This window comes from Rattus rattus, chromosome 17 (genome assembly GCF_011064425.1).
Source record: "Rattus rattus isolate New Zealand chromosome 17, Rrattus_CSIRO_v1, whole genome shotgun sequence".
NCBI lineage: Eukaryota > Metazoa > Chordata > Mammalia > Rodentia > Muridae > Rattus > Rattus rattus.
In genome coordinates, this window is record NC_046170.1 from 12,921,744 (window position 1) to 12,945,555 (window position 23,812).

Here is a 23,812-nt window from a genome sequence, read left to right on the forward strand (position 1 = left end):
TGGTTGTCCAGGCAGGCAACAGTCTTTGTCATTTCTGGAGTTTTGGAAGTGGCTTTCTACTTCCTGTTTACTCAAGTAATATTTATCCTTCTCAAGTCTCTGATGGGATTGAAAACTAGATAGTTATAGTCTCACATTAAGCTTGATTTGTTTAGGTTTTAAAAAAAGGGTTTAAGGTCTAAAAAAGATATTTATAGATTGGTAATGCAATTTATAATAGAAATTGATTAGGTACAGAACTTTGAACTCACCAAGATAAGATACAGATGGAGTACTTTCTCCAAGGTTGCCAAATACAAATCAATTAGACATTGTAAATGTAATCTTATGATATAGTTTCTATAATTTCCTTATTGTATATGGTTTATTTATTTTAGAAAAAGAATCTTTTACTGGACAAAAGGAGACATTGGGATAAAAAGATAATAATAATCTTTTTGTGCACTGTGTAAAGGTTGCCTTTGTATTATTTAAGAGTTGATTTCCGAATCAGAGAAAGGACTGGAAGAGCTTGAAGGGGCTCGAGACCACATATGAACAACAATGCCAACCAACCAGAGCTTCCAGGGATTAAGCCACTACCCAAAGACTATACATGGACTGACCCTGGGCTCCAACCTCATAGGTAGCATTGAACAGCCTAGTAAGAGCACCAGTGGAAGGGGAAGCCCTTGGTCCTGCCAAGACTGAACCCCCAGTGAATGTGATTGTTGGGGGAGGCGGTAATGGGGGAGGATGGGGAGGAACACCCATAGAGAAGGGAGGGGGAGGTGTTAGGGGATGTTGGCCTGGAAACCGGGAAGGGGAATAATAATCGAAATGTAAATAAGAAATACTCAAGTTAATAAAGATAAAAAAAAAAAAAAAGAGTTGATTTCCATGCCAGCAGAGAGCTGAGTATTCTCCAGACTTTGGTATTGTTTTTTTTATGAAGTGTCACCAGTTTCAGTGTTTTGTAAATATCTTCTCCATCGTCTTCTTATTGGTTTAATAAATTACTGATGACGACAGCTGAGGCAGGAGAGGGACATCTGAGTAGAGATAGGAGCTGTGGGAAGAACTGAGATGTGAGAGATTAGCAAGGCAGACACAGGAAGTTGTATGTACTGGGACTGAGTTAGAGGTAACAGGCCACGTGGCGAATGTAGAATAGAATAACCCGGTTAATTTAAGCAGTATGAGCCAAGTTGGAAATAGCCTAAGTTAAGGACTGAGGTATAAGAAATAATAATAGTCTCTGTGTCTGTCACTCTTGGTAGCTGGCGAGTCTAGACAGGGATGATAGTCATCTCTACCAGCTCCTCCCCCCTCCCTGGTGCCTTCCATCCCACAAGCTCAGCCTTTGATTCTACCGAACTGGGACAGCTCTGGCCCTCCTCCTTCAGACAGTCTCACCATGCACATGCTGGAGGAGAAGCAGGAACTCACAGGCTACAACATACAGCCAATCGGGAAGTCTAGCCAAAGGCAAGGTTGAATCTCAGGCCTGAACCTGTGCTGCTGCTACAAGATGAGAATCTGCTGAGAGCCTCCTGGCCTGGAGAGGGTAGAGATGAGGCACGGAGTGGGACTCTGGTGTGGCTTCAAAGTCTGAGGGTCTCTGGATGTGTTAACTCTCTTACTATACTGAGATGCTGATGATAACTTCGAAAAAGTCCTAAAAACTTTCTTGGTCCTTCTGAGGGTAAAAAGCTGCTGGCTTATGCAATTGACACCTGTAGTCTAACAGCTGGGGGGATGGGGTGGGGTGGGATGGGGGGATTAAGTAATGTGGCCTTTGTTTTATCTCTTTAGGAACTGCTGGGCTCTAACTTTCAAGCTTGCTAGTCAGAAGTCAAAGAAAAAGGGACACTTTGAAAAGTGATTACAGCATTTATTATGGAGTTATAAAAAGTTTCATGTGGAAGCTAACTAAGAAAAAGGGGAAAGTGGAAAGATCCTAAGCAGGGCAAAGGAAAAATTATTCTTCTCATCTTATTGTCCTGTAATCACACATCTTTCAGAATACATGACCACATGTTAAAAGGTTCATCACAAGTTCACACATAAAATCAAATCATAAATTGAAATAGAAGTTTACCATAGAGAATGTTTACATGCATATCCATTAGGAGTCATTATCTGGCTAAACATCTATCACCTGTCACAGCTCCACAGGTTCACTGAAAGTTGAAAACTGTAACTAAATTGTTAGTGACGTTTTGTATAGATAAACCCAGTCAATATTTTATCTTTTGTTCTATCACATATTATAAACTGTTAGTTCCCTTTTAATGACCTTTGGTTAATTGTTTTACAATCTCTTGAAATGTGCTCTTGGTAGTAGAAAGTCTTGTTACTATCTAAGAGCAATTAACTGGTGACACTTGGGAGACTGAGTTCTCATTGCAGTTTTGACTATCAGAAAAGGATCTAATAGTCCCACTATAAAAGAGCTTAATAATCACCGATAAAATTTTAGGAATTCTTATAGGATCATCATTAAGAATTAAGAAGTCATCTATTTGTCTATATTGTATTACTACACGACAGTATATCTTTGTAGCTCTGCAGGGATCTGCTCAAAAGGGTGGGCTAATACCTAGTGATTTTTATATATGTTTAATAATAACAGGAAAGCATATTAATAGCAGGAATCTTCCCTAAAATGAATTTCCCCTGGAAATTTGCCTATTGAGCAAATCTGTTACGGATTAAAATCAGAAGCAGACCATCTCAGGAAGATCACTTGATAGTTATTAGCTTGTCCTATGAAGGCTCCTGACAAATCTCACAGCAGGAAACAGAAAGGATTGGCCTGGTTCAGGCAGGATTTTGTACATTTAGGGGTGTAGGTGTGGAAATTTGGTTGGATGGGGCAAAGTTCTTATTGCAGAGGAACCGATAAGGCAGAAGTCACAGGGAGCCAAGAGCCAGCAGGTAAGGCAAAGCCACACCTGTAGTTTCTGCTCCTTCCCTGGCCTCTTGGACAGATGTAGCATGGCACCTGAAGTCCTTCTAGAATGCCAGGTTTCCTGTCCTCCAATTCAGATCCACTTCTTCCTCTCTTTCCTCTCAGAAAGGAGCTAGCCTCCCAGGGATATCAACTGAACATGGCTGAACAAGTTACAATAAGACTAGGTGCAAACTCTCATTGTCAAGGTAACCCTGGAGGAGGGAAAGGGTCTCAAGAGTAGGCAAGAGAATCACAAACACCCCACTTCTACAGTTAGGAGTCCCACAAGAACACTAAGCTACACAACTATAATATGTATGCAGAGGACCTAGCACAGTCCTATGCAGGCCCCATGATTGCTGCTTCAGTCTCCATGAATCCTTATGAGCCCTACTTTGATGATTCTGCGGCTGTGTTATTGGGGTGTCCTTGACCCCTCCTACAATTCTGTTTCCCACTCATCAAAGAATTCCCAAGCTCTGCCTAATGTTTGACTGTGAGTGTCTGCAACTGCTCCCATCAGATGCTGATTGAAGCCTTGGTGATGACAACTGGATTAGACATAGATCTGTGAGACTAGCAGACTATCATTTGGAATCATTTCATTAACTTTTTGGGCAAGTGTTTGGTTCTATCTTAGGTCTCTGGGCATTCCAGACTCTGGTTCCTGGCCATCCAGGCAGTGTCAGGCATGTGCTCCCTCTCATGACATGGGCCTCAAGTTGGATCAGTCATTAGTTGACCATTCCCACATGTTCTGCACCACCATTACCGCAGAACATTTTGTAGGCAGAACAAATTGTAGGTCAGTATGGCAGTTCCTAGGATAATTTGGAATTGATTTATCTCAAAACCCAGCTATACCTCTCTTGGGTATTTACATAATGGATGCTCCATCCTACCACAAGGACACTTGCTCAATTATGTTCATAGCAGCTTTATTCATAATAGCCAGAAATTGGAAACAACCTAGATGTCCCTCAACTGAAGTATGGATAAAGAAAATGTATTACATTTACACAATGGGGGACGACTCAGTTGCTAGGAAAACACGGCACCATGAAATTTGCAGTCAAATAGATGGAACTAGAAAAAAATAATCACCCCTAGTGAGGTGACCCTGACACAGAAAGACAAACTCACTTACGACTGGATATTAGCTGTTAAGTAAAGAACAATCACACTACAGTCCACAGATGACTCAGAGAAACTAAGTAGCAAGGAGGTCTCAAGTGAGGAACATGGAACTCCCAGGGAAGGAGAAGTAAAGCAGATGTTTTTGGGTGGAATGGGCATGTGGGGGAACAGAAGCAGGAATCAGGAGCAGGGGAGGGATGGAAGGACAGAGTGCTAGAAGAGATGACTGGGATTTGGGGATATTTTGGGGAAACCCAGTGCAGTGGAAACTCCCTGGAATCTACAAGGGTAACTCTAGCGGAAACTCATAGTAACAGAGGATACAGAGCATGAAGCATCATTTTCTGTAGCCAGGTAAGGCTTCCTGTGGTGAAAATAGGTGGGACAGAAACATTTCTGACAAGGAGAAAATGCTTTAGGGGAACACAGAGACAGGTTGAACACAATTTGTCACCTTTATATGATGGCATAAAGGATAGGAGAAAGTTTTTATTTTTTAATAAAAGGCCCAGAATTAACCAAAGAGTCTCAGGGGCATCTGTGAAAGTTAGAAATAGCTGTCCATACATGGACACACATCACAGTCAAACATATTCACAGATGCCCTGAGCAGGGGAACATGAACCTCCATGCCCTGAGGTTTGAGGAGAAACTTCAGCAGACTCCAAAATACACAGACAGACAGACAGACAGAGAGACAGAGACACAAACACACACAGACACTGTCTCAGGCTAGAGGGACTAATGGGCAAGTGTAAGTCCAGATCTCCTTAAAATATGTGTTACCCATCACTTATTAAATAGATACATAAATAAGTGGGTGGATTGTCTTAAATGTCAGTCAAAGGTAACACCTGAGTTGTGTCATATGTTGAAGCTCATCCTTAAATGTAATGAAATTAAGAATCAGGGACAGTTATAATAAGCTTGTCAAGTCATGGCAACGTTGTTTATACTTTCTATCCTGTGAGGACACAAGTTACATCTTTGAGCTAGAAAGCTAGTCCTCACAGCACAGCACATCTACTAGCATCTTGAACCTAGACTTATAAATCTCCAAAGCTATGAACAAAGTTTTATTGTTTATAAGTTGAAAACTTATATGTATAGTCATACAAATATGTTCATGTATAAAATTATTGATACATAATTCTTCTATACCAGATGGATAATTCTTATATTCCTGAGCTCACACAATCCTCCTGTCTCTGCCTTCCAAGTAGCTGGGACATAGACACCTGACTCAACACAAAGTTAGCAGCTTAGGATGACTTTGCTACAACAGCTGTATCATGCAGAATCCTTTAAAGAAGTAGAAGTGATAGATTACATACATTATACATAGGGATTTACTGGAATATCTGGCTTACATGATAAGTATTAGATTCTCTAATGATAACAATCTGTACCCTAGAGAGGCTTAGAATCCTGATAGCTGCTTATGCCATGATGTTCCAATGCCCTAGCAGTTTCAATCTGGTGTTGAAGGCCTGGAAGATTCCTGGAGAGTCTCCCATCTTCAACACACATTGGAAGACTTGAAGAAACTAACGTCTGATGTCATTGAAAGATGGTAGTACCATCAGCAGAGCTGGTTAGATGCTCACACCAGGAAGAAGCAGAGGGAAGAAGGCGAGGAATGTTGCTGTTAACATGGAACTCTATGTCTGGGACACACTCTCAAGGAGGCTCCTTTCCCCTCAGCTCATCCCTCCTGCCCCCAGAATGTTCTTCAAGACCCAACCAAAAGTGTGTCTCTTAGTTGTTTCCAGATACTATGAAGTTGGCTATCAAGATTTACTATCACTGCAGCTTCAACCTATTAAGACAAAAGACTTTCAGCTAATCAAGGTTTTAGTGGCCACTCATAGATATGTGAAAACACAGGACTTGCTCAAAGATGATGATAAAAACTTGATACATATGCATAATGTGGCCAAAACTTCTCAAAGCACCTGCTTACTTTTAGTGCTTGAGACTTGGAGACTAGGTAGGGAAAGAAGATGAGGTAATGAAGAGATGAAAACAAGGCTTATGGGAGGGTGTGGATAAAGTTGGCATTGTTTGGGGCACATACATATACATTGTCTTGTGGGAATTTACTGAGGATTTGTACACACACACACACACACACACACACACACACACACGGGGCATTTACTGAGGGAATAAATAAAGCAGGGAGAATATAGTTTTTGCAACTAGGGGCATAGGCATAGCGAGGATTCCTTTTAAATGTTAGGTGAACAGGCTATTGAAGTGTAAATACATAGAGACGTATATAATGCAGCCACCCTTTCTGAGTAGGGGTGAGGCAGCCTGGGATGGCCTCACTTGCACTGAGGATAGCACCCACTGTCCTTACACTCTGCAGGACTATATGCTTGGCCTCAGCCCATTTGATCTCCTGGATCATTTGAGGACAGGGTCTGCATCTAGAATTTTAGTCTGTGGACTTTTAGATGCTAACCCATGGTATGATACATGTCCAACTGCAAATGTCACTTATCCTGGTGGAACACAGGCGATAGGAGCTGGCCATTGATGCTAAAGTTACTGCAAATACCTCCTTTCAGCAGGATGAGAAAAATGTCACTCAGAGTCCTGATGACTCAAGCCTTATCTCCCAGTTAGGGCCCCGTATGGGCAGTGAAAGGGGTCATGGAATGGGAACACAGAGCTATGAATTTGATGATTAAATAAAGAGTGATCAGCATCCATTGCATGTGAGCCATGTGATGGAGACAGCATCTCTTTTCCCTCGGGAGTAGCTTCTCTTTATAAAATCCATAATACCCAAACCCACTAGATTTTGTTTACTGACCAGGAGCCAGCATCTAGAAGTTATCCCTGTCTAAATGGATCTTGGCACAGAGGAAGGAGGCTACCATGTGATCAAGAACAAATGCCTGGTGGCAAGGTCAGCAAAGAAGAGCAGAGTTCTGAATACTTCTCCACCACCAGGAGACTGAGGGAGGGCCATCTGCTCACACATGTTATGAAATGTTTGTCCAGTACACCCTCCTCCTGCTCAGCAGCTCCTCCTCAGTGAAGTCAACTGCAGACAGGAGGAGGATGAGTGTCCTGACCACAGCATGCAGCTCCCAGCTCGTGCTCCATACTTACTGTCCACCATCCCTGCTTAACCTGATCTGAGGACTCTTCTATGGTCCCTTCTTTCCTCCTCTACCTGCCAGGTTCCAGGCCTGCCCATTGCTCATCTTTCCCTCACTAATCCTTGGCTCATTTCCATGTCAGAATGACTTCCTTCCCTTTGGCACATAGGACTTCCTGACAAACATCAGGTCAATTTAGATTAAGCTATCTGAGAGTCTTCCCAGCTAGAAGCCTAAGCTATAATAAAAAAATAATAAGTATCTGTGTCTTTATTTAACCAATGGCTGGTCCAGAAAGTCCTAGTATATTAGTCAAAGTAATCAGCCTTTTTATACATGTATCAAAGCAGAATTATATCATGGTTCCCATGATATAATGGTGGGTGCATAGACATGGGATGTAAGATTAACATTTAATGTTAATTATTCAACCAAATACCTCATTCTTCACCGAGCTCTATGCTATGCAGAGAGACCCACAGGCTACTGTATGCCTCACTGCCTGAGGAAGTGCCTCAGTTTCTCAGGAACTGAAAGGCACACAAAATGTGCCAGGTGTTCCAGACTCAAACCAAAGAAGCATGACTTGTGCATGCCTCTCAAGGCAGCTAGACCAGACCAACTTTATAATTCCCTGAAATTATAGAACTGAGGACCACCAGCTCAGGGATGACACCACCCACATGTGCTGGGCTTTCCTGCATCAATCACTAATTTTAAAAATGTCCTTCAGCTGTTAGGTTTTATAAAGAATTTTTTTCAACTGAGGCTCCCTTCTTTCAGATTTCTATGGCTTGTGTCAATTTGAAAAAAAAAACAACAACTAGGCAGAATACCCTGTATATTTCTTTTTATTATTAAGGTATCAGTTAGTTTGGTCCAATCTCTTGCTATGTAGGTCAGGCTCCCTTGAAACTAGATTCTGCTGTTTCTCTGCCTCATGCATAGTGCTGGGTTGCAGGTACAGGCCAATACACACAGCTTATACCCACCCTCTTAATTAATCCAGGCACTATGTATCAGCGGTACCCAGCACTAGTGTTAGGAGGATGAGGCAGGCTTGGGAGGGATGAAGGAGGAGGGGACACAACTCCTTGCCTTCTACTGTTATCACTGATTCTGAACCCAGGCATCCCAGTAGAGAATGTTCAGTAAGTAAGGTAGAGCTTCCTACCTAGAAAGGCTTGGTGAGATCACAGAGCCTGGGAAACAGCATGCAAGGGTCACAGGGTAAGGTAAGTATGGCCTATGTAGGTTGGATTAGATTGGAAATCCTGGTAGGAGGTCATCAGAGTTCACACTGGACACAGAGTAGTAGATATCAAGGGAATTATATGTTTTTGTGTATACATATATGTATATGTATATGTATATGTGTATGTATATATTCTGGATACTGAACCCTCCTGAGTAAACTTTTGATATAAGCCCAGAGAACACAACCTTAACCCTAGAAGCCAACTTGTTTCCGTGCCCAAGGTCAAATATATAGAGGAAGATAACTTGTGGATTCTCATTTCAGCAGTAGGATATAGGTATATGAACTGTGTACCTTAGAACCAGGAAACTTGCTTAATGTCCTTCCAGAGGGTGAAAGGTTGTTCCTATAGCCAAGGTGATACTAAGAGCCCAAACACATTATGATGACATGATCAGTTTCATTATTATCTGAGGGTCGATAGCAGCTACAGTCAATGGTACAGCTACAACCCAACATGAAGGAGGGAAATGTCACATCAGTCTTGTTTTGAACTTTGTGCCTGGAAGCCTTGACCTGCAGATCCATCTCATGAAAGCCCCTTTGGAGAGCAGGCTCCTGAGTGACGAGTGTCTTTAGTCATTGCTAACCCTCAGTGGGCCACAGGGTCCACCTCCGGGTTTGGCTTTGGCACTATCATTTGTCATCTATACTAGTTTACACCTCTACTGTCCCTTGCCACCAGCCTTTTTAGCTTCTGACTCTGACCCCAGTCCTTATCTCCACCAATTTGCAGTGTTAGCAAGCACAGGAGGAGGAGAAGCAGGAACCCATAGAATACAGCATTCAGGAATCTGTTCAAGTGGCATTATTGTCTCCTGAATCTGTTTTGCAATTGCTATACCATTTCCCAACAGGAAGATATGGTAGGCCTTGTCCGTGAGGGAATTTTTACCCACAGTAGGCAGGCAGCTTGGTGGGGCAGGGCAAGAGAGCTGCACTGACTAGACAGAAGAAGAGTCAGCATTTAGCAGGGGGAGGAAGCCATATCTACTCTGCCCATGGGAAGGCATAGTTGGCCTCTGAAGCCATTGTAGATACCAGTAGCCCTTACCCACAATCTAGAGTTTATGATCTTCACATTCACAGGAAAATGTTGGTTATATATTGGAGATCTTGGAGCAGAGGGCTCTAATCACAGATTCTGTTTTCTCTAAGTTGTGTGTGTTAAGGAACCCACAGATGGAGAAGGGTCAGGCAATGACTTCTTAGTTTAGGCATTAGAGATTAGGCTGCTCCAAGTGTGTCTTCTACAGCTTGGCTTATTGTCTTTTCTTTTCATTTGACTCTAAACTTTCTATATTTCTTTCTTGATTTCTTCGATGATGCATACATGATGTCTAATCTATAGTTTCTCTTATTGTGGAATTAAAGTTTTATTCTATTGTGATAAAATATACTCACTTCAATTTTTCAGTGTTTTTTAAAACTTGTTTCCAGTCCAAACACACAATCTATTTAATAGAAAACTCTCACTGACTTCCAAGAATAATGTGACTTTTGTAGTATTTAGATGGAATGTTCTGTAGGTGTCTATCAACTCCACTACATCTATGATATGTTTTAATTTAGATGATAGTCTGTTTTCATGTGACACTTCTTAAGTACCTTTTCTCCCTTCATATGTCCTCTGTGCTGTGGCTACTGTGGTGGCAAACTCCTACTGAGAACAAGTTCAGAGTCATTTATTCACCTGACAAACATTTTTAGATCCTGATGTTTCCAACACTGGGATTCACTGAACAATCAGAACATATAATAAAACTGGAATACTGGGCTATGGACAGGAGTGTGTCAATTCTACAGAACTTGTCAGGATTCACTAAAGAGTACAGGGGTTCATGGAGGAAACTGTTTGGCCGTCTACTGCAGAGAACCATCATTCTATATGTGAACCGATCTCCTTCTCTCCAGCCCCCAGTAATCTAGAGTTCCCACAGCCTGGCACAGCAAGCCTTCTTCCACAGTGCTTTTCCCCTCACCTTGGCAGAGAGATATAACAGGAGAAGCCAGATGGCTTCCATGAGAAGGTCACAGTCAAGGTGTCACAGGAGAAATGGGCAAATGCAGGAGCTTTGAGTGTGACTTGCGTCCTCAAGACTCCTGTGCTTTGAAGACTCAGTTTACTGAGCCTGCTTCCAGGGTCCCTGATCCCTACAATCATTTAGGGTCTGCATGACACTCTCCTTCTTAGATCACATTTTTTTTTCAAGAAAACATACTGAAATTTTGTTGCTTTTAGAGTCCATAGTCCTGTTCTCTCCACTGTTTTGCAGTGTCTCCTCTAGTGGTCAGCTCCTGCCAAGATCAATGTCAAAGTCACTCATCCATTTAACAAACCATTGTGTTTACCTTTATTTGCTCATGGACATATATGTGTAAGAATGCTCCCCGGCCACTTATGATTCATATATTGAGGTGAAAGTATAATTTGTGTTATGTCCTTCCACCATGTCAATCTCAAGGCGGAACTTAGATAATAATAATTGGAGGAATGTTCTCTTACCACACCCTGATCAATCTCATTCTTATCCATATGACCAGTATTTAATAGGGCCTTAATATCTCCAACACTGGGTTCAATCTATGATAAAGCTGATAGACAAATCTAAAAATAGAAGTTTCAGAATTACAAAGAACCCCGACAGGATATATGAAAGAATGAAGGACCAGGAGCCAATATCCAGTCCAGTCTGACTCCTTGGAGGAAGTGTTGTGGTTATCAGTGTCAGACAGCCTCTAGTACAACCGCAACCTGACCTTGGTTCTAAATTATAATTGCCATCATAATTAACCAAATAATAATCCAGATCTTGCAGTATGGCATAACAAAACTTCTTCCTTGTATCTTTCTGGCTGCTTCTCTGGCACAACACAGCATGGTTCTTTTTCACTGTTTCTCTATAATCAGCAGGGGCCATTTGGTTTAATTTTGCCCCTCCAATGGACTCTTTTCTTGTCTGTGGTTGAAACCTTTCTTGGTAGCTGTTCTCTCTACACCACATTACATGACCAAAGAATTGCTAGAAGAGGATGTCTGGGAAGTTCCCAGTTTGTCCAATCTTGGGATGGAGAAACCAAATCCCAATGGGTGCTGGGCATCCATGTGCTTCTTAATCCCAGATATTTCTTTAGCTAAGCTTGGGAAACTCTCCATGTGCTCTGCTATGCACTGCACCATCACTTGGAGGCCCCATGTTTATGGTGACCATGGCCCCAGTGAAGGTATAAAATGAAGACTTTCAGGTTTTTCCTGTGGATTGAGGGAATAAGTAGGGGAAGTATGAGAGATAGACAGAAATGCAAGGGACAGAGACAGAGAGAGACACAGATACAGACACACACACACACACACACACACACACACACACACACACACAGAGAGAGAGAGAGAGAGAGAGAGAGAGAGAGAGAGAGAGAGAGAAGAATGTAGAGGTTTAGCCCCATGGAAATACATTCAATGACATACTTCTATATTCCCATTCAGTATAATTAGATTTAAGATCCACAGAGCCAAGTGCTGGCAAAGACATGGATATCCTGACACTCTCATAGAAGAGATTCAGGATGGTATAGTCATTATAAATGACCCATCACCCATGCAGGAGCTCAGCAATACCTTGGGCTCCTGTAGAAGTATCAGGCACAGCTCATCTGTGCTCAAAGGAGGGGCTCTTCTCTCTGCCATGCTATAGAATCCAGACTAAATAGAGTCCAGTCTAAAGAGTATTCTCATTTCTATCCTGCCTGTGGTGTTTGAAGGTGGCACAGGAAGAACTGTCATCATTTTGATGATGATGATGTTAAATTGGTTTAAAATAACAGATGGAAGAAGGACTGGGTACCAATTTTCCAAGATCAAGGAATAGTTAGTTGCACAGCCCTGTAATTTCAGTCCCCTAGGCAGGAGGGCTATGTTGGGTTTCAGGTCCTGCTAGGCTTGTTCACACTCTTTCTCAAAATAACATAACAATGTAGTGTAACATAACATAACATAAGGTACCCACCCCCCCAACCCCTGCCTCATGCTTGTTTCTCTGCTCACTTGGGGTAGATACATAATGGGGTAGGAGGAGCTTAAATTCTAACCGCACAGTAGCTTTTGAACTTTAAACAGTGCACACCTGGTCCTTTTCTCCCTTGAGGCTATTTCCACACCTGGGCATGTTTCTTGCAGGGCAGGGATCAGGAATATGAAATCTGCAATCATCTTTTGGAACTGTAGTTGGAAGGTCAGGGGGTCTTCAGTGCTTCTCATGAGCTCCTCTATCAGTAGGCCTCCAAACTTAGGAATGATTTTGAAGGCTGCAGACCATTCAGGGTGAGGAAATAAAACTTTTGGATTTTCTTATACCCCAAACCGTAATTCTCTCCCACCCCCATATATACCCACTTATTAATTCAGGGTCAAGACAGAACTCAGAAAGAAATTACAGACTTTTTCTATAATTGAATGAATATGAATATACAACATATCCAAACTTAAGGGAAAAATTGAAGGCAATTTCAAGGTCACAAGGGTGTACATAAAAATTTTGGAGAGATCTCGCACTAGTAACTTAAGAGCACACGTGAAAGCTCTAGAAGAAAAAGAAAACATTACATTCAAAATGAGTACATGGTAGAAATAATCAAACCTAGGGATTACATCAATGATACAGAAACAAATAAAGAATACCAAAAAAAATCAATAAAACAAAGAGATGGTTAGTTTAAAAAAATCAGGAAGTTTGACAAATGCTTATCCAAAAAAAATAAAAGGCGGAGAGAGAAGGTCCAAATAACACAACTAGAAATGAAAAAAAAGGATATAACAACAGATACTGAGGAAATCCAGAGAATCTTAAGAATGTACTTAAACACCTGTCCTCCACCAAATTGTAAAAGCTAAAAGAAAAAGATAATTTTCCCAGTACATACCACTTACTAAAGTTAAGCCAAACAAGAGAAGCAATTTAAAGAAAGCTATAACTCCTAGTGAAATAGAATCAGTCATTAAAAGTCTCCTAACCAAATGAAACCCAAGGCCAGATGGTTTCAGTGGAGAACTCTGCAAGAATTTCAAGTAAGAATTAGTGCCAATGCTCCTCAAAGTATTCTACAAAATAGAAACTGAGAGAACTTGGCCAATTTGTTTTACAAAACCACTCTGGTACTCAAACAATAATTTTTCTCATAAACATAGGTACAAAAATAATCAAATACTTGCAATCTGAATCGAAGAATACATCAAAAGATCATCACCCATGATCTAGTAGACTCTATCCCAGAGATGCAGAGATGGCTCAACACAAATAAAGTGATAAATGTTATATACCATACAAACAAACTGAAAAAAAAAACAACCACATGGTCATCTCCTTAGATGCAGAAAAAGCCTTTGACATCATCCAATATGTGATGTTCATGAGAACATTTATGAAGAGATTACAGATGCACCTCAATAATAAAGGCAGTTTTTAGAGGCCATAGGCAATGGCAACTTAATGGAAATAAACAGAAAACAATTCCACAAAAATTAGGAACAAGACAAATTCGTCTATTCTCTCCATGCCTATTCATTATAGTACTTGAATTCTAAGCTAAAGCAATTAGACAATGGAAAGACATCTAGGGGATACAGATCAGAAAGGAAGACATCAAAGTACCTGTATTTTCCCTTGATATGGTAGTATGTATAAGTGGTATGGTAGTATGTATAAAAATTCCACCAGAAAACTTCTACAGCTGATAAACACTTTCAGCAAAGTAGCTAGATACAAAAAAATCAGCCACCCTCCTCTATACAAAGACAAGTGACTAAAAAAGAAATCTGGGAAATATCTTTCATAATAACTGAAAATAATATAAAATATTTTGAAGTAACTCAAGATCAAAACTTTAAGTCATTGAAGAAAGAAATTGAAGAATATACCAGAAGATGCAAAGATCTCCCATGCTCATGATTTGTTAAAATTGACACAGAAATTACAATCCTATGAAAAAGAATCTATAAATTTAATGCAACCCCCACAAAAATTCCAATGCAATTCTTCTCAGAATTAGAAAGGGCAATTTCAACCTTCATATAGAAACACACACACACACACACACACACAAAACAAACAAACAAACAAACAAACAAACAAACCCAAATTAGATAAAACAATCTGGAATAATAAAAGAACTCCTGGAAGTATCAACATTCCAGATTTCAAATTGTACTACAAAACTATAAGTAATAATAATGATGGTGATGGTGGTGGTGATAATGATGATGATGATAATGATAATAAAACACCATGCTATTGGCACCAAAAACCAGACATATTGATCAATAGAATTGATTTGAAGGCCTAGATATAAGTCCACACACCTATGGATGCGTGATTCTTGACAAAGAGGCCAAAAGTACACACTGGGAGAAAAAAGACATCTTCAACCAATGGAGATGTTCAAGTGGATGGCCATATATAGACAAATTCAATTTGATCCATATTTAATACCATGCACAAAACTCAATTCCAAGTGGATCAAAATCATCATCATCAACAACAAAACAAAAACAGATACATGGAATCTGATAGAAAAGAAAGTGGGGAATAGCCTTGAACTAATTGGCAAAGGAAAGGAGTTTTTGAACAGAACACCATTAGCACAGGCACTAAGACCAACAATTAATAAATAGAACCTCATGAAACCGAGAAGCTTCAGAAGACAGAGAACATTGTCATTCAGACAAGGGACAACCAACAAAATGGGGTAAAATGTTTACCAATTACACAGATGGCAGAGGGTTATATATAAAGGACTCAAGAAACTAGATATCAAGGAAGCAAATAACCCAATTAAAAATGGGATACAGATCTCAACTGAGCATTCACAGCAGAGGAAATTCAAGTGACTGAGGGGCACTTAAGCAATCCAACATCCTTGCCATCAGGGAAATGCAAATCAGGACTTTGAGATTTCGTCTTACACCTGTGACAATGGCTAAGATTAACAAAACAAGTGACAGCTCATGCTGGTGAGGATGTGGAGAAAGAGGCACACTCCTCCATTGCTGGTGGGTGTGTTTAGTAAGGTGTACAGGCCTTATTAAGTCAGGATGGGAATAGATCTACATCAAGATCCAGCTATACTACTCAAGGGCATATGCCCAAAGATGATTCATTCTGCCACAGAGACACTTACTTGTTGGCCATGTTCATTGCTACTCTATTCATAATAGCAGGAAGTTGGGATCAACCCAGATGTCCCTCAACAGATGAATGGATAAAGAATTGCACAATGGAGTATTACTCAGCTGTTAAAAAATATGACATCATGAAATTTGCAGGCAACTAGATAGAACTAGAATAAATCATCCTGGGGGAAGTACCCAACCCAGATCCTGAAGTCAGGTATTATATGTACTTGCTTATATGTAGAAATTAGCTGTATAGTCAATGATAAGCAAACTATGATTCACTGAACCACAGACAATAGGAACAGAGCAAGGGAGCAGAGGGAACAGAGTGATCCTGTTAGGAAGTGCCCCTCGGCCATTTGAATTTCCTCTATTGTGAATGCTCAGTTGAGATCTGTAGGTGCAATAATTAATTTTTGATAGAAGCAGAGAAGGAATTGGATGTTAAAGTGATGAGGGTAAGCAGGGTTCTTAAAGAAGGGAATATGGGGAGAGACAGACAAAACTAAAGGGTGTTTTAAGGGTAGTGTGGAAACTTGATAGAGTAAATACTTTTTAAAATATGTATGTATATGATGGAGATCTGAATGAAACTGTCAAATAATGGGGGAGACAGAGTATCAGCTGGCCATCTTTTGTCACCAAATGAAGCTTCAAGCATCAAGATTAAGTTACTTCTAATTCAGTTGTAATTGGGTTGTTAGTCAAAAAAGTCCCATGGGAATTCCCAAACAAGCCAGGCTATTCCTAACATCATAGGTTGTAATCCACAAACTGACAACAAGGACTCACTGGTGAAGACAAGACTTAAGCCACTGAACACAGGAAATCCAGCACCTTCACACCAGCATTCTGGCATGTTTGGTACAGTAAGGTACTCATGCATTGTTCCAAAAGAGCCACAAACATAAAACCATTTGCAAACCCTGTGATGTACAGTGGTGTCCTTCTTGTAAGTTGTACTAGGGCAATGGTGGTACAAAGATGTAGAAGTGACCAACTAATGTCTGGTTTGACTTAAGGTCCACTCCATGAGATGGAACCCATACTCAACACTTACTGGTACTCAAGAACCCGGGATTAGATATCATCCTGAATGAGGTAACCCAATCACAGAAAAACACACAGGGTATGAACTCACTGATAAGTGGATATTAGCCCAAGAGGTCAAATTACCCCAGATGCAATGCACAGACCACATGAAACTCAAGAAGGATGACCAAAATGCAGATGCTTCACTCCTTAAAAAGTGGAACAAAAGTATCCATAGGAGGGGATAGGGAGGCAAAGTTTAGAGCAGAGACTGAAGGAACAACCACTCAGAACCTGCCCTACATATGGTCCATATATATACAGTCACCAAAACTAGATAAGAAAGATGAGGCTAAGAAGTGCAGGCTGACAGGATCCGGATATAGATCTCTCCTGAGAGACACAGCCAGAATATGTCAAATACAGAGGCGAATGCTAGCAGCAAACCACTGACTCAAGAACAGGACCCCCATTGGAGGAATTAGAGAAAGGACTGAAAGAGCTGAAGGGGCTTGCAACCCCATAAGAACAATGCCAACCAACCACAGTTTCCAGGGACTAAACCACTACACAAAGACTATACATGGACTGACCGATGGCTCCAATTGCATATGTAGCAAAGGATGGCCTTGCTGGGCACCAATGGAAGAAGAAGTCCTTGGTCCTGCCGAGGTTGGACACCCAGTGTAGAGGATTGTTGGGGGTGGGTAACGGGGAGGGAAATACCCTTATAGAAGGGTAGGGGGAGGAGTTAGGAGTCTTATGGACAGGAAACTGGGAAAGGGAATAACATTTGAAATGTAAATAAGAAATAACAAATTTAAAAAAAAATGAAAAAAAAAAAAAGGTTGAAAATAGCTCCTCCAAAACCAAAAACTTTCTATATGGGAGGAGGAGAAAAAAAAATCCACAGATCAGTTCCTTTTCTTTTTTTCTTTTTTTTCGGAGCTGGGGACCGAACCCAGGGCCTTGCGCTTGCTAGGCAAGGGCTCTACCACTGAGCTAATTCCCCAACTCCTCACAGATCAGTTCCAAATGGACACCATTACTACATTCTCACATAATCAGTGTTGATATAGTCATGGAGTCTCTGGCTTCCTCACACACATCTGGAACAAATGCGAAATGATGTTATCATTTTGAAAGACATATTACCATTTTCTTTAAAAGTTAGACACACTGTTCTTTGATTGAACATGTCTACTTTCATGTTTCTAGCCCTAGGATGTGAAAGTATGTCGCAGAAACGCATGCTTGAAATGTTTATAACAGTTTTATTAAAAGACCAATATCGCTTATGGATATTGATGCAAAAATACTCAATAAAATTCTTGCAAACTGAATCCAAAAACACATTAAAAACATCATTTACCGCGATCAAGTAGGCTTCATCCCAGGGATGCAAAGTTGGTTCAATATATTTTCATATAATTTCCAATAATGTAATCTACCATATAAACAAACTCAAAGAAAAAAAAATCACATGCTCATCTCCTTAGATGCAGAAAAAGCATTTGACAAAATGCAACACCCCTTCATACTGAAAGTATTAAAGAGATCAGGAATTCAAGGCCCATACCTAAACATAATAAAAGCAATTTACTGCAGACCAACAGCCAATATCAAATTAAATGGAGAGTTAATTGCAGCAATTCCACTAAAATCTGGGACACGACAAGGATACCCACTCTCCCTATATCTATTCAATATAGTACTAAAGTGCTAGCTAGAACAATAAGACAACAAAAAGAGATCATGGGGATATAAATTGGCAAAGAAGAATTAGAGGTATCACTATTCGCAGATGATACAATAGTATACATAAGTGACCCCAAAAATTCTACCAGAGAACTTCTCCCACTGATAAACAACTTTAGCAAAGTGGCTGGATATGAAATTAACTCAAATAAATCAGTGGCCTTCCTTTATACAAGTGATAAACAGACTGAGAAAGAAATTAGGGAAACAATTATCTTCACAATAGCCACGGATAATATAAAATATCTCGTGGTAACTCTAGCCAAACAAGTGAAATACCTTCATGATATGAACTTCAAATCTCTGAAGAAATTGAAGAAGATCTCAGCAAACCAAGAGATCTCCCATGCTCATGGATTGTCAGAATTAGCATAGTAAAAATGGACATCGTTCCAAAGGCAATCTACAGATTCAATGCAACCCCCATCAAAATCCCAACACAATTCTTCAAAGACATGGAAAGAGCAATTCTCAAATTCACCTGGAAAGGCAGAAAACCCAGAAAAGTGAAAGCAATTCTTAACAATAAAAGAATGACTGGGGGAATCATCATCTCTGACCTCAGGATCTACTACAGAGCAATAGTGATTAAAAACTGCATGGTATTGATACAGAGACAGACAGGTGAACCAACAGAATAGAATTGAAGACCCAGGAAGAAAACCACACACTTATGCACACTTGATCTTTGACAAGCCAAAAATATACAATAGGAAAAAGAAAGGATCCTCAATAAATGGTGCTGGTCTTAGGCATCCAAAGATGCCCCATTATGCCAGAGGGGCACATGTTCCACTATGTTCATAGTGGCCCAGATGTCCCATGACAGAAGAATGGATACAAAAAATATGGTTCATTTGCACAATGGAATACTACTGAGCTATTAAGAACGAGAATGTCCTGAGTTTTGCAGTCAAATGGATGGAACTAGAAAATGTCATCCTGATTGATGTAACTCAGACGCAAAAGGACATGCATGGTATGTTCTCACTAATAAGTGGATATTAGCCAAAAAAAGTACAGAATACCCAAGATACAGTCCACAGAACTCAAAAAGGTCAACAAGCTGAAGGGCTCAAGTGAGGACATCTCAGTTCCACTTGGGAGGGACAAGAAAACAACCACATGGGGGGGGGTGGAATGGAGGAAGGGAAAGGGGATGGCGGTGGTGGAGAGAGGAACATGATCTGGTATTGTGTGGGGGAGAAAGGGCTGAAGCCCCGAGGGCCAGCAGAAAGAATGAAAACAGGCAACTTCAGGAGGAAGGAGGTTGGGAAGACCCTCTAGAGTGTACCAGAGACCTGGGAAGTGAGAGAGTCTCAGGACTCAAAGGGAGGGACCCTAGATGAAAGATCATAGAGTGGGGAGAGGGAACTTATTGAACCCACCTCCAGCAGAAAGACAGAGCATCAAGTGAGGGATGGGGTTGCTATCCCACAGCCAAAGCTCTGACCCATAATTCTTCCTGTCTGAAAGAAATGCAAGGATGGAAATGGAGAAAAGCCCGAGGATAAGAAGGTCCAGCGACAGGTCCAAAGTGGGTTCCAGCTCAAGGGGAGGCCCCAAGACCTGACACCATTACTGAAGCTATGGGGTGTTCACAAAAAGGGACCTAGCATGACTGCTCTCCAAAAGACCCAACAAGCAACTAAAAGAGTCAGATGCAGAAAAGTGCACCCAATCAATGAACAGAAACTGCGAATTCCTCTGGTTGAAATAAGGAAAAGCTGGAGGAAGCTAAGGAGGAGGGCATCCTGCAGGAAGACCAGCAGTCTCAATTAACCTGGACCCCTGAGATCTCTTAGACACTGGATCACCAACCAGGCAGCATATAGCTGAGATGAGGCCTCCAACACATATATAGCAGAGGACTCCTGGGTCTGGGTTCAGTCAGAGAAGATGCAATTAATCCTCAAGAGACTGGAGGCCCCAGGAAGTTTAGAGGACTGGTGGGGTGGGTGGGGTGGAGACAGGACCAGGGGTGTGGACGTGGACGAGGTGTGGAACCCTGGTGTTGGTGGTGGGCTGGGAGGGGAATGAAATCTGGAGTGTAAAAACAAACGAACAAACAAACAAATAAACAAACCAACAAACTCAGGTCAGTTGGTGTGTTGGCACTGACAAAGACACTCGAATGCCTGCTGTGCCTGAGAACCTGGAAGAAAGACACTCATGCCTCCACCCCAGACACACCTGCCAGGGTGGGCCCCTAGACAGACTCTCAAGTGTCTGACCAGGGCTAGCAGTCCCTGGGTAGCTGGAAGAAAGTGCTCCTCCTCCTCCTCCTCCTCCTCCTCCTCCTCCTTCTCCTCCCCCACCTCCTAAATCTCAACATCCACCTGTTCTCCCAGTCCCATCTTTATACAGCTCCTCCCCCCATCTCCCTCTCTTTCTCCTCTGAGAAGGGGGAGGCCTTCCCTGGATATCACCTCACTCTGGCAGATCAAGTCACTGCAGGACTAGGTACATCCTCTCCCACTGAGGCCAGACAAGGTTAGGGGAACAGAATCCAGAGGCAGGTAATGGGTTCATGGATAGCATCCGGTCCAGTTGTTGGAGGACTCATAGGGAAGACCAAACTACATATCTGATACATTCATGTGGTGAGCCTAGGCCCAGCCCATGTATGCTCTTGGTCTCTGGGGGTACCCAAGGGAGTACTCTGTTGGTCTTCCTGTAAAATCCCTGTAATCTACGGGCTTCTCAGTCCTTCCCCCAAATCTTCTGCAAGACTCCCCAGCTCCATCTAATATTTGGCTGTGGGTATTTGTATCTCTTTCCATTGCCTGTGTGTTAAATCTCTCAGAGGACAGTTATGCTAGGCTGCCAGCCTAGCACAGTATTATTGATAGTGTCAGGGATTGGTTATTTCTTGACCATAGGCTGGGTCTCAATTTGGGATAGTCGTTGGTTAGATATTCTCTCTGTCTCTGCTCCATCTTTGTCCCCGAACATCTTGAAAGCAGGACATATTTTGGAAGGCTTTGCGGGTGGGTTGCTGTCCTTATAACTGCCTGGCAACAGGAAGTGGCTACTCCAGATGCCATATCCCCCACTACTAGAAGTCTCAGCTAGAGTCACCCCCATAAACTCCCTGGTGCCGCCTCCCCTCCCTGGTCTCTGGCATGTGCTAGACATGCCTCAGCACCACCGAATTCCATTCTTTCTCCCCTGATCACTGTCAGCCTGGCTCCCTTTCCCCTTCCCTCTCCCACCAAGTTCCCTCCATCAATCGACCTCAATATCTGTTTAATTTCCCCTTCTGAGAAAGATCCAAGCATCTCCTTTGGGACCTCCTTGTTATTTTGGCTTCTTTGGTTCTGTGGATTATAGCATGTTTATCCTATAATTTATGGCTAAATTCCATAAATTATAGGATAATAAATATCCACTTATAAATGAGTACATATCATGCACACCCTTTTAAGATCTGAGTTACCTCACTCAGGATGATATTTCCTAGTTCCATCCATTTGCCTGCAAAATTCATGATGTCCTTGTTTATAATAGCTGAGTAGTATTCCATTGTGTAAATGAACCACATTTTCTTTATCTACTCTTCAGTTGAGGGACATCTGGGTTCTTTCTAGTTTCCAGATCTTACGAATAAAGCTGACTGAACATAGTTGAGCAAATGTCCTTGTGGAAAGGTGGAACATCTTTTGGGTACACCCAGGAGCGGTATAGCTGGGTCTTGAGGCAGCATTATCCTAATTTTCTTAGAAAATGCCAAATTGATTTCCAGAGTGGTAGTACAAGTTTGCACCCCTATCAGCAGTGAAGAAATGTTCCTCTTAGTCCACATCCTAACCAGCATGTGCTGTACCTTGAGATTTTGATCTTAGCCATTCTGATGGATATAAGTTGGAATCTCAGAGTTGTTTTAATTTGCATTTCCCTGATGACCAAGGCTGTTGAACATTTGTTTAAGTGTTTCTCAGCCATTTGACATTCCTCTGTTGAGAATTCTGTTTAGCTCTGTATCCCTCTTTTTAAAAATTGGGTTATTTGGGTTGCTGGTGTCTAACTTCTTGAGTTCTTTATATATTTCGGATATTAAACCTCTGTCAGAGGTAAGGTTGATGAAGATCTTTCCTCAATTTGTATGTAGGCTGATGTTTTCTCCTCTTTCTTCTCCTCCTCTTTTTTCTTTTCTCCTCTTCCTTTTTCTATGTCTCCTTCTTTAATTACCCACTAAGTAAAATTATATATATATATATATATATATATATGATTTTTTGTATTTCTTTTTAAAGACAGTTTCTCCGTGTAGCCCTGGATATTCAGGAACTTTCTCTGTAGACCACACTGGTACAGAATTCAGAGATATACCTGCTTCTCCTTCCCAAATGCTAGATTAAAGGTGTGCTCAGTTGCTCCCAGGATCCAGTGGGGTTGACATTAGCTGAAATGCCCAACATCGGGGAGATAAAACCTGAAGATATTGCCTTCGGTAGATAGACATGGCTCCCAATTGAGGGATGGGGTCACCCAGCCATCTCAAAAATTTTAATCGAGAATTGTTCCTGTCTAAAGGAAATGCAGGGACAAAAATGGAGCATAGATTGAAGGAAAAAGACTGCCCCACTTTGGGATCCATCCCATGTGCAGATTCTAAACTCCAATACTATTGCTGATGTCAAGATGTACTTGCTGGCAGGAACCTGGCATGGCTGTCCTCTGAGAGGCTCTGCCAGCACTTGACTGAGACAGATGCAATAGCTACAGTCAATCATTGGACTGGTCCTGCAGACCCCTATGGAAGAATTAGGGGAAGAACTGAAGGAACTGAAGGTGAATTCGACCCAAAGCAAGAACAATACTGTCAACTAACCAGACCTCTCAGAGTTCCCAGGGAGTAAGCCACCAACCAAAACGCATACAAGGGCTGGTCAGTTACCCTGGCTACATATGGGGCAGAGGACTGCCTTGTCTGGCCTAGAGTGGGAGGGGTTGTGCTTGGTCCTTTGGAGGCTTGACAGCCCAGAGAGGGGTGAGATGGTAGTGGGTGGATTGGGGAGCACACCTTTATAGGCAAGGGAGAGAGTGTATTTGGGTGTGGGGCTTGTGGAGAGAGAACCAGGGAGTGGGATAATTAAAATATAAATAGATATAATTAATAATTTAAAAAATGGTGTGCTCAGTCACCACCTACTGGCCATTTTTTTTGGTACATTTTATGGGAAACACACCACAACTAAAATTTCCAGTTTTGCCTGGAAATTGCTCTATACTTAGGCAGGTCTTAACTTGTGATCCCTAGGTTCTCAGCTCTCTGAGTAGCTAGGATTGAAAGCGTATATTATCTGATGTGGCTTTATTTATTTTTATGGTACTCAGGGCTTTGTACAATAGGGGAAGCTTTCTACCAGTTATATTCTGAGTCTTACACATTCTTTAAATGTTTA